The 13318-nt window shown below is 40.6% G+C and overlaps 1 protein-coding gene across 12 annotated transcripts in view; it reads right to left on the reverse strand.

Moving 5' to 3' along the window:
• Positions 1-13318, reverse strand: part of LOC307128139 (uncharacterized protein) — a 106876-nt gene that overhangs the window by 76658 nt on the left and 16900 nt on the right. For 4 of the 12 annotated variants that reach the window (XM_079819764.1, XM_079819772.1, XM_079819768.1 and 1 more), the window contains exon 1: positions 13005-13139. The exons of 5 other annotated variants lie outside the window; for them this stretch is intronic. The gene's annotated coding sequence lies outside the window, so the exon portion shown is untranslated. Of the gene's footprint in view, positions 1-13004; positions 13236-13318 lie in introns of those variants that run through there. 3 more of the 12 variants (XM_079819762.1, XM_079819766.1, XM_079819771.1) reach the window with 2 other exon arrangements.

A 13318-nucleotide genomic window follows, 5' to 3' on the forward strand; every position in this document is an offset into this window, starting at 1 on the left:
GCCATAGCAACCACTCAGAACACTCCAATAACGCCATAGCAACCACTCAGAACACTCTAATAACCCCATAACAACCACTCAGAACACTCTAATAATCCCATAGCAACCACTCAGAACACACTAATAACCCCCTAGCAACAACTCAGAACACTAATAATCCCATAGCAACAATGTAGAACACTCAAATAACCCCATAGCAACAACTCAGAACACTCTAATAACCCCATAACAACCACTCAGAACACTCTAATAACCCCATAACAACCACTCAGAACACTCTAATAATCCCATAGCAACAACTCAGAACACACTAATAACACCATAGCAACAACTCAGAACACTCTAATAATCCCATAGCAACAATGTAGAACACTCTAATAACCCCATAGCAACCACTCAGAACACTCTAATAATCCCATAGCAACCACTCAGAACACCCTAGTAACCCGATAGCAACCACTCAGAACACCATATTAACCCTATAGCAACCACTCAGAACACTCTAATAACCCCATAGCAACCACTCAGAACACCATAGTAACCCCATAGCAACCACTCAGAACACCATAGTAACCCTATAGCAACCACTCAGAACACTCTAATAACCCCATAGCAACCAGTTAGAACACTCTAATAACCCCATAGCAACCACTTAGAACACTCTAATAACCCCATAGCAACAACTCAGAAGACCCTTGTAACCCCAGACCAACCACTCAGAACACCCTAGTAACCCCATAGCAACAACTAGAACAGTCTAGCAACCCTGTAACATCAACATTTAGAACACCATAGTAACCCCATAGCAACCACTTAGAACACTCTAATAACCCCATAGCAACCACATAGAACACTCTAATAACCCCATACCAACCACTCAGAACACCCTAGTAACCCCATAGCAACCACTTAGAACACTCTAATAACCCCATAGCAACCACATAGAACACTCTAATAACCCCATACCAACCACTCAGAACACCCTAGTAACCCCATAGCAACAACTAGAACACTCTAGCAACCCTGTAACATCAACATTTAGAACACCCTAGTAACCCCATAGCAACCACTCAGAACACCCTAGCAACCCCATAGCAACCACTCAGAACACTCTAGCAGATGTTTAGCACTCGATCTTGTGCTTGATGAGGGACTGATGTGTGAGTGTTTGTTTGAAGATGCCAGGGCTGTCAGAGATTACAGAGGCGTGACAGAGATGCAAACCATCGGTGGAAAACTGCAGGAGTTGCGCGACTCATTCTGTGAACTTTAAGGGCCTGGTGCAGAAATGTAGGTCAAACTGAAGCGCAGCAGCAGAACGAGCGAATGGCCCTCCAGATCTGCTCGACGTCTGAGAGAACGGCTGGTGCTGATGTTTCTAAAACACATCTTCATGAATAATAACGAGGATGAACAGTGGCTGTGCTGCGATTATACCAGCAAATATACCGAACATCACTCTGGAACTGAAATGCTATGCACTTGAACATTTATGGCTAAAAATATCTGCACAGCTGAAGAAAAACAGTAATGAGTCCCACACGGATAAACACCGAGTTAAAATGAATGGGTTTGACAGATATAAAGGGTCAAGAAATAAACGCAATTAGAAAGTTCTTACTCATGTTGACTTATTTGGTTCACATTCTGTTATATTGTTCACATTACTCCTTGTTTCTTCATTGCTCTCACAATAGGGATGTATCCCCCGATAAAAGCTATTTTTTTCACTATTGGTCATGAGTCGATTGTTTAAAAACTGACCCTATGAATCACCCGTAGTTCAAGCCAGGGTTGCCATGTTCGCAGATTTCCCCCAACATTTGTAACGCCTCCCATCCAATAATAACAAAGAGCTTTGTTACTTGTGATAAGAACCAATCTCAGCTTTCAAATTCTGTCCATTTTCATCACGAAATTCAATGTGAATTGTCTCTTAAATGTGACTAGACACATGTAGCGCCTCAGTTCAACCTGCAGCGCGAGTCTTTACTACAAGTTATAGCACAAAAACATGAAAGATACAGTAGAACTCACAGAAATGAATCAAACATAATAGCTCCGTTGTTAATTTTATAACTCTGCTATTATATTACATAACACACACACACACACACACACACACACACACACACACACACACACACAGTCTCATGTTAATCTTGAGTATCTATAGAGTAGTGTTGATCCTTCATATCTCCCAAGAGTCTTTAGTTTATCATATTTATAAAAGACAGATACACTGACCGATTCTTTCTGAAAACAGCTAAGCTCGTGGAGGTGTGCAGTGGGTGGAGCTAAAGAGACACACACACACACACACACACACACACACACACACTATACATCATGGCCTTATCCCTGGCATTAGCCATTCCGAATAATCGGCTGACATTGTTACGAATAATTGGCCACCGACAGACGCCATTCTGAATAATCGGCAATCGGCAGATGACATTCAGAATACTCCGCTATGTGCAGATATTAGGGATGTGACGGTGAGGAAATTTTCCCACCGGTTAATTGATGTGTCACAACACCGGTAATACCGGTATCACCGGCGGAGGCTTTTAAATCACTAATTCTATCTAACCGAAAGTAACATGCACACGACCGCTCTGAACTGAAAACGCGCCAGTGCGCACACACTGTGAATGACAGCTCGTCTGTAAATGCGAGCTCTGTGAGGCCATGGGCGCGTCTCAATCAGTTCCCTAGTTCAGTAGTCAGGGCACTGATCAAGCATTGATCAGTCTATGATTGAGATGCACGCCATGAATGCACACTGTTAGTTCGTCCGTAAAGCCTCGTTTATACTCGACGCGCCCGCACGAGCGCGAGGGTGCGCGCGGCAAAAATTAATCCGCGCAGCAGCGTAGCGCGGAGGCTCGCACTGCGGGAGCCAGGCGAAAGTCAACAATGCGCGCTCTGTGCGGCCGTGCACATTTTACTTTCGTTTTTTAATTAGCGCCAATTCGGCTGCGGGTTGCTTGAATTGTGGGTTCATTAGCCTATTATTTTTAATGAAAAACACAACAACAAAACAAATGATAAACTTCCTTAAATAGGCGCTTTTACGTTTCGCTTTGAAACCAAATCTTGCGCGATCATCTCAGTCAGCTCCTCACTCTTAAATCTGATGAAGGACTCCTGCCGCTGCCGAGACTCACGGTCGGATCCTGCTTTATTAAGCAGACACGTTCAGTTTTTATTTGTATTGTCTGTTGTCTGTTCTCTAACTGAACTAAATTATTTTATTACTATAAAAAAAAAAATCAAAAAGACGGTGGGCGGTGCCATGGTGGGCAAGTGATGTAACCGGTGTTGAGTCTGGACACCGGTAACACCGGCAACACCGACTATCGTAGCAAGCCTAGCAGATATCATTCCGAACAGCAGACATCATTCCGAATAATCGGCTATCGGCAGACGTCATTCCGAATAATTGGCTATCGGCAGACGTCATTCCGAATAATTGGCTATCAGCATACATCATTCCGAATAATTGGCTATCAGCATACATCATTCCGAATAATTGGCTATCGGCATACGTCATTCCGAATAATTGGCTATCGGCAGACGTCATTCCGAATAATTGGCTATCGGCAGACGTCATTCCGAATAATTGGCTATCGGCAGACGTCATTCCGAATAATTGGCTATCGGCAGACGTCATTCCGAATAATTGGCTATCGGCAGACGTCATTCCGAATAATCGGCTATCGGCAGACGTCATTCCGAATAATTGGCTATCGGCATACGTCATTCCGAATAATTGGCTATCGGCAGACATCATTCCGAATAAACGGCTATCTGCAGATATCATTCCGAACAGCAGACATCATTCCGAATAATCACCTATCGGCAGACATCATTTCGAATAATCAGCCACTGGCATACGTCATTCCGAATAATTGGCTATCGGCAGACATCATTCCGAATAATTGGCTATCGGCAGATATCATTCTGAACAGATGATGTCATTCCGAATATTCACCTATCGGCAGACGTCATTCCGAATAATCAGCCACTGGCAGACATCATTCCGAATAAACGGCTATTGACAGACGACATTCAGAATACTCGGCCATCGGCAGACAGCGTTCCGAACGGCAGCCGGTTTTCCGAATAATCGACTATTGGCATATATCATTACGGAGAGGCAGACGGCATTCCGAATAATCGACTATTGGCATATATCATTACGGAGAGGCAGACGGCATTCCGAATAATCGACTATGGCAGACATCATTCAGAATAATCGACTATTGGCATATATCATTACGGAGAGGCAGACGGCATTCCGAATAATCGACTATGGCAGACATCATTCAGAATAATCGGCTAGTGGCATATATCATTACGGAGAGGCAGACGGCATTCCGAATAATCGACTATGGCAGACACCATTCAGAATAATCGGCTAGTGGCATATATCATTACGGAGAGGCAGACGGCATTCCGAATAATCGACTATGGCAGACATCATTCAGAATAATCGACTAGTGGCATATATCATTACGGAGAGGCAGACGCCATTCCGAATAATCGGCTATGGCAGACATCATTCAGAATAATCGACTATTGGCATATATCATTACGGAGAGGCAGACGCCATTCCGAATAATCGACTATGGCAGACATCATTCAGAATAATCGACTATTGGCATATATCATTACGGAGAGGCAGACGGCATTCCGAATAATCGACTATGGCAGACATCATTCAGAATAATCGGCTAGTGGCATATATCATTACGGAGAGGCAGACGGCATTCCGAATAATCGACTATGGCAGACACCATTCAGAATAATCGGCTAGTGGCATACATCATTACGGAGAGGCAGACGGCATTCCGAATAATCGACTATGGCAGACATCATTCAGAATAATCGACTAGTGGCATATATCATTACGGAGAGGCAGACGCCATTCCGAATAATCGGCTATGGCAGACATCATTCAGAATAATCGGCTAGTGGCATATATCATTACGGAGAGGCAGGCGGCATTCCGAATAATAGACTATGGCAGACATCATTCAGAATAATCGGCTAGTGGCATATATCATTACGGAGAGGCAGACGCCATTCCGAATAATCGGCTATGGCAGACATCATTCAGAATAATCGGCTAGTGGCATATATCATTACGGAGAGGCAGACGCCATTCCGAATAATCGGCTATGGCAGACATCATTCAGAATAATCGGCTAGTGGCATATATCATTACGGAGAGGCAGGCGGCATTCCGAATAATCGGCTATGGCAGACATCATTCAGAATAATCGGCTAGTGGCATATATCATTACGGAGAGGCAGACGGCATTCCGAATAATCGACTGTGGCAGACATCATTCAGAATAATCGACTATTGGCATACATCGTTACGGAGAGGCAGACGACATTCCGAATAATCGACTATTGGCATATATCATTACGGAGAGACAGACAGCATTCCGAATAATCGACTATTGGCATACATCGTTACGGAGAGGCAGACGACATTCCGAATAATCGACTATTGGCATATATCATTACGGAGAGACAGACAGCATTCCGAATAATCGGCTAGTGGCATCATTACGGAGAGGCAGACGGCATTCCGAATAATAGACTATGGCAGACATCATTCAGAATAATCGGCTAGTGGCATATATCATTACGGAGAGGCAGACGGCATTCCGAATAATCGACTGTGGCAGACGTCATTCCGAATAATCGACTATTGGCATACATCATTACGGAGAGGCAGACGACATTCCGAATAATCGACTATTGGCATATATCATTACGGAGAGGCAGACGGCATTCCGAATAATCGACCATGGCAGACATCATTCCGAATAATCGACTATTGGCATATATCATTACGGAGAGGCAGACGGCATTCCGAATAATCGACTATGGCAGACATCATTCCGAATAATCGACTATTGGCATATATCATTACGGAGAGGCAGACGGCATTCTGAATAATCGACTATGGCAGACATCATTCCGAATAATCGGCTAGTGGCAGTCGCCATCCTGAATAATCGGCTACCGGCAGACGTTTTATTCATAACAATTCATAACTGCTCGTACAATAAGTCAGATATTGAAATTATTGAACAATTACTACTAGTACTACAATGAAAAATTGTGTAGAAACTATTTTGAAAGAAATTGCTTGTAAATTTCACAAATAATTGAAATAGTATATAATAGTTGAAATGGTATTTTTTTGTCAAATGTACTCCAATAACCTTTGTATTATTATTATTATTATTATAATGCTTCGGAAAATTTTTTTTTTTTTACAGTGCATTATTGCTCTTGTAATAAAACACCCCGTCTCTGTTCACTTTCTGGAATATTTCAGGAATTTCCCTTCAGGGATCAATAAACTACACCCATCTATCTAACAAACAGAATCTCAGGCTGCACCTGTCAGAAACACACTGAGCTGTGAAATACACAAGAAACATCACCAAATCCTGTCGCTCTTCACAACAACCTGGAGACATACGACCCATCCCGGCCAGAGAATCAGTCCATTATCTAGGCACAGATGGGTTAAACCCTCTTAAAGGCTTAAACATCCTCCCTATTACACACGCAATGGAGACGCAGTCTGAGCCGTCTGTGACCAGATAATGCCAAGTTCATGGGCAAGTGTGTGTTAATCCCTTTATTCTTCAGTTTCACATAGAGCTTCATAGGAATAACCAACTATGCAGTCGTGACGGACAATAAATTAGGGATGAACGATATATCGGCCACCATATCTGTATCTGGAGATACATGTTCTTTTTAATAGGGATGCACAATATATCGCCCACCATATCGATATTGGCGGATATATATTGGTTTTTAATAGGGACGCACAATATATCGGCCACCATATCGATATTGGCGGATATATGTTCGTTTTTAATAGGGACGCACAATATATCGGCCACCATATCGATATTGGCGGATATATATTGGTTTTTAATAGGGACGCACAATATATCGGCCACCATATCGATATTGGCGGATATATATTGGTTTTTAATAGGGACGCACAATATATCGGCCACCATATCGATATTGGCGGATATATATTGGTTTTTAATAGGGACGCACAATATATCGGCCACCATATCGATATTGGCGGATATATATTGGTTTTTAATAGGGACGCACAATATATCGGCCACCATATCGATATTGGCGGATATATGTTCGTTTTTAATAGGGACGCACAATATATCGGCCACCATATCGGTATTGGCGGATATATGTTCGTTTTTAATAGGGACGCACAATATATCGGCCACCATATCGATATTGGCGGATATATGTTCGTTTTTAATAGGGATGCACAATATATCGGCCACCATATCGGTATCAGAGGATATATGTTCGTTTTTAATAGGGATGCACAATATATCGGCCACCATATCGGTATCAGAGGATATATGTTCGTTTTTAATAGGGACGCACAATATATCGGCCACCATATCGGTGTCAGAGGATATATGTTCGTTTTTAATAGGGACGCACAATATATCGGCCACCATATCGGTATCAGAGGATATATGTTCGTTTTTAATAGGGACGCACAATATATCGGCCACCATATCGGTATCAGAGGATATATGTTCGTTTTTAATAGGGATGCACAATATATCGGCAGATATATATTGGTTTTTAATAGGGACGCACAATATATCGGCCACCATATCGGTATTGGCGGATATATGTTCGTTTTTAATAGGGACGCACAATATATCGGCCACCATATCGATATTGGCGGATATATGTGGGTTTTTAATAGGGATGCACAATATATCGGCAGATATATATTGGTTTTTAATAGGGACACACAATATATCGGCCACCATATCGGTATTGGCGGATATATGTTCGTTTTTAATAGGGACGCACAATATATCGGCCACCATATCGGTATCAGAGGATATATGTTCGTTTTTAATAGGGACGCACAATATATCGGCCACCATATCGGTATCAGAGGATATATGTTCGTTTTTAATAGGGATGCACAATATATCGGCAGATATATATTGGTTTTTAATAGGGACGCACAATATATCGGCCACCATATCGGTATTGGCGGATATATGTTCGTTTTTAATAGGGACGCACAATATATCGGCCACCATATCGATATTGGCGGATATATGTGGGTTTTTAATAGGGATGCACAATATATCGGCAGATATATATTGGTTTTTAATAGGGACACACAATATATCGGCCACCATATCGGTATTGGCGGATATATGTTCGTTTTTAATAGGGATGCACAATATATCGGCCACCATATCGGTATTGGCGGATATATGTTCGCTTTTAATAGGAACGCACAATATATCGGCCACCATATCGGTATCAGAGGATATATGTTCGTTTTTAATAGGGACGCACAATATATCGGCCACCATATCGGTATCAGAGGATATATGTTCGTTTTTAATAGGGACGCACAATATATCGGCCACCATATCGGTATTGGCGGATATATGTTCGTTTTTAATAGGAACGCACAATATATCGGCCACCATATCGGTATCAGAGGATATATGTTCGATTTTAATAGGGACACACAATATATCGGCCACCATATCGGTATCAGAGGATATATGTTCGTTTTTAATAGGGACGCACAATATATCGGCCACCATATCGGTATCAGAGGATATATGTTTGTTTTTAATAGGGATGCACAATATATCGGCCACCATATCAGTATCGGAGGATATATGTTAGTTTTTAATAGGGATGCACAATATATCGGCCACCATATCGGTATTGGCGGATATATGTTCGTTTTTAATAGGGATGCACAATATATCGGCCACCATATCGGTATTGGTGGATACATGTTTGTTTTTAATAGGGATGCACAATATATCGGCCACCATAACGGAATCGGCGGATCTATGTTGGTTTTTAATAGGGATCCACGATATATCGGCCACCATATCGGTATCGGCAGATATATATTGTTTTTTAATAGGGACGCACAATATATCGGCCACCATAACGGAATCGGCGGATCTATGTTGGTTTTTAATAGGGACGCACAATATATCGCCCACCATATCGGTATCGGCGGATATATGTTGGTTTTTAATATATCGCCCACCATATCGGTATCGGCAGATAGATGTTGGTTTTTAATAGGGACGCTCAATATATCGCCCAACATATCGGTATCGGCGGATATATGTTGGTTTTTAATAGGGACGCTCAATATATCGCCCACCATATCGGTATCGGCGGATATATGTTGGTTTTTAATAGGGACGCTCAATATATCGGCCACCATATCGGTATCGGCGGATGTATGTTCGTTTTTAATAGGGATCCACAATATATCGGCCACCATATCGGTATCGGAGGATAGATGTTCTTTTTTAATAGGGATGCACAATATATCGGCCACCATATCGGTATCGGAGGATATATTTTCATTTTTAATAGGGATGCACAATATATCGGCCACCATATCGGTATCGGAGGATATATGTGGGTTTTTAATAGGGATGCACAATATATCGGCAGATATATATTGGTTTTTAATAGGGACGCACAATATATCGGCCACCATATCGGTATTGGCGGATATATGTTCGTTTTTAATAGGGACGCACAATATATCGGCCACCATATCGGTATTGGCGGATATATGTGGGTTTTTAATGGGGATGCACAATATATCGGCAGATATATATTGGTTTTTAATAGGGACGCACAATATATCGGCCACCATATCGGTATTGGCAGAAATATGTTCGTTTTTAATAGGGACGCACAATATATCGGCCACCATATCGGTATTGGCGGATATATGTTGGTTTTTAATAGGGATGCACAATATATCGCCCACCATATCGGTATCGGCGGATATATGTTGGTTTTTAATAGGGACGCTTAATATATCGCCCACCATATCGGTATCGGCGGATATATGTTGGTTTTTAATAGGGACGCTTAATATATCGGCCACCATATCGGTATCGGCGGATAAATGTTGGTTTTTAATAGGGATGCACAATATATCGGCCACCATATCGGTATCGGCAGATATATATTGTTTTTTTAATAGGGATGCACAATATATCGGCCACCATATCGGTATCGGCAGATATATATTGTTTTTTTAATAGGGATGCACAATATATCGGCCACCATATCGGTATCGGCAGATATATATTGTTTTTTAATAGAGACGCACAATATATCGGCCACCATATCGGTATCGGCGGATAAATGTTGGTTTTTAATAGGGATGCACAATATATCGGCCACCATATCGGTATCGGCAGATATATATTGTTTTTTAATAGAGACGCACAATATATCGGCCACCATATCGGTATCGGCAGATATATATTGTTTTTTTAATAGGGATGCACAATATATCGGCCACCATATCGGTATCGGCAGATATATATTGTTTTTTAATAGAGACGCACAATATATCGGCCACCATATCGGTATCGGCAGATATATATTGTTTTTTTAATAGGGATGCACAATATATCGGCAGATATATATTGTTTTTTAATAGAGACGCACAATATATCGGCCACCATATCGGTATCGGCGGATATATGTTGGTTTTTAATAGGGATCCACAATATATCGGCCACCATATAGTGGTAATATATATAGATAAGTCGATAAATAATGTATTCTTTCCTCCAGCTGAGACACTTCAGCTGCGCTCTATTCATCATGATGGTTTTGAATCGCTTTGATTGGAATCACTTCAAAAAGAAAAATACAGTTAATGTCGCAAGTCTGTCATATCAGCTACATAAAATTATCATGAGATCATCATAATTGTGTGCATGGGACATGATTTAATGGGGAGATTTCTTTTAATCAGACTCTCAAAAAAAATTGGATTTAGATTTATCGGCCAATATATCGGTATCGGCCAAAATGTTCATATCGGTTTATCACTACAATAAATCAATTAATATTACTTAAAAACCTGCATAATTATAATCATTCCCAACCTATATGATGTTACCGTGGCCTAGCGGTTAAAGATCGTGCAGGCGATCAAAAGATCAATTCATAGTGGGACACTTAAACCAACATTACTCCGACCTGTAATAAATCAACAAACTTTTTGACCACATTCATTCACACTCACACACACACACACTAGTCGAGGATCAATAAAGAATATTGATTTACAATCAGCTGCATTCTACAAGTGACTCTTGGAATGTAAGAAATATTCTAAACATCCTAAACATTGCCTTCACAGTAGCCATGCCACTGCTACATTTGTTTGATGTTCTGTGTTTGCGGCGTAGACAACATTGTAGTTTTGTAAACAGTGTGTTACGCCGTGACATGATACGATGATAAAGCAACAAACAATTGATAGAGTTCATGGGATGAGTCAGAAATATGTCAAAGAAAACAAAAAGGCAAACGCTCAGACCAAAAGTTGAAGCAAAAGTTAAGGCTTGTTCACACCAAAGACGACAAATATAAAGTTTAATAAATAATGTTTCTTTTTGACGCTGACGAACGTTTTTATATATGTAGTTATTTTTCTTTTAAAATGTAAATTATTTATTCTAATCTAATGTGTTAAGAGTTTTGAGTTATTTATTCATTTAAATAAAATTATTTATTTTTCGTTATTTTTTATTTGAATCACATTTATTTATTTTGTTAACTAAATAACGATTAAAATTAAAATAAATAAATCAAATTTTATTTAAATAAATAAATAATAAAATTAACACAAATGAATAGCGAAGTCCATAAAAGATTTTTCTTTTGACGAATGATAAAAGCAGTTTCATTTATGTAGTAATTTTTTTATTTAAATGTATTTATTTATTATTTATTCTAAATGTATTTTAATTAAAATAATAGTTTTTTATTTAAATCAAATGCATTTATTTTGTTACCTAAACTAAATAAATCTGATTAAAAATAAAATAAATAAATACAATTTTATTTAAATAAATAATAAATGAACACAAATGAATAGCGAAGTCTATAAAAGATATCGTTAAAATCTCTCGCAGAATGTTAATTTTCCCAGCTGACATTGACAACCAATCAGAATCCAGCGGACTTTAAAGCGCTCAAGCATTTAAAGCGACAGAACGCACGAACAGATTTAACAGAACGCTATTGATAGTTTTATGCAGAAGTTTGTTTAATTTCAATCCGATTCGCCCTTTTCCAAATCAAAACAGATCGCGATCAAATTTGCCAAGCGTTCCTATTAAAGGTGCAGTGTGTAAATTGTGACATCTAGTGGTGAGGTTGTGAATCACTCACCCCTGCCTTTCGAAGCACATAGAGAAGCTACGGTGGCCCACACAGGACAAAAATGTAATTGACGGAGAGAGCAGAGAGTAGCTAGCGCTCTGTAGAGAAGTTTGTCCGTTAAGGGCTACCGTAGGAACATGGCGGCACAAAATGGCGGCTTCACTTTAAGGGACCCGCGGTGTGTGTAGATAGAAACGCCTCATTCTAAGGTAACGATACATTATGTAAGTACTCCACTGAAAACATAGTTATGTATATTATATTGCATTTCAGTCAATAGATCCTTATAAATATTACACACTGCACCTTTAAAATACGCGGTGAACTTACTGACGCGATAAAAATAACAACAATAATAATAATATACACACAAAACAGCTCATGTTTCAGTATTTCCAGGCGCAGCCTTGGGTAAATCACTAGTGTTTAGAAATCATGATTTATGAAAACATCCGTAATATGAAACCATCGCTTAGTGAGTGTGTGTGTGATATTAAGCGATCGCTACGTTATTAAAAGCGTCAGTGAGTGTGTGTGTGTGCGCAGATGTTCCGCTGCTGTATACAAACGCGTCTTCTAAACTAACGCCAATGAAGAGAAAACAACAGATTTATTCCATCCAGAGCGTTCCGTGATCCAACTCCTGCATCTGTCAATCAAACGCCCTGGTAAACAACACACACACGCCTGAACGTTACCGTCGGTGCCACGGCGTTTCTCTCCTCGGGGTTCGCGCTGCTCTCAAGCCGCCAGCGGAGCGTCTGACAGCGGCCACGGCAGGCTGGAGTGTCCGCTCTCGTCGGAGAGACTAGCGGGACTGTGGTAACCGGGAGGAGCGCGGGGCGGGACGCGCTGTGAACGGGGAATTCAAACTCACGTCACTGTACGTACGCACTGTACGCACGCACGCACGCACGCAACTGCTGAGTGCGCGAGATCAGAGCAACAGCTGTGACGCAGGAGGAATGTTGTGGAAGTGTAAAATATCAGTGTACAGTAACAGCAATAACAG

The sequence above is a fragment of the Gobio gobio genome, assembly GCF_949357685.1.
Source record: "Gobio gobio genome assembly, chromosome: 6".
Classification (NCBI taxonomy): Eukaryota; Metazoa; Chordata; class Actinopteri; order Cypriniformes; family Gobionidae; genus Gobio; species Gobio gobio.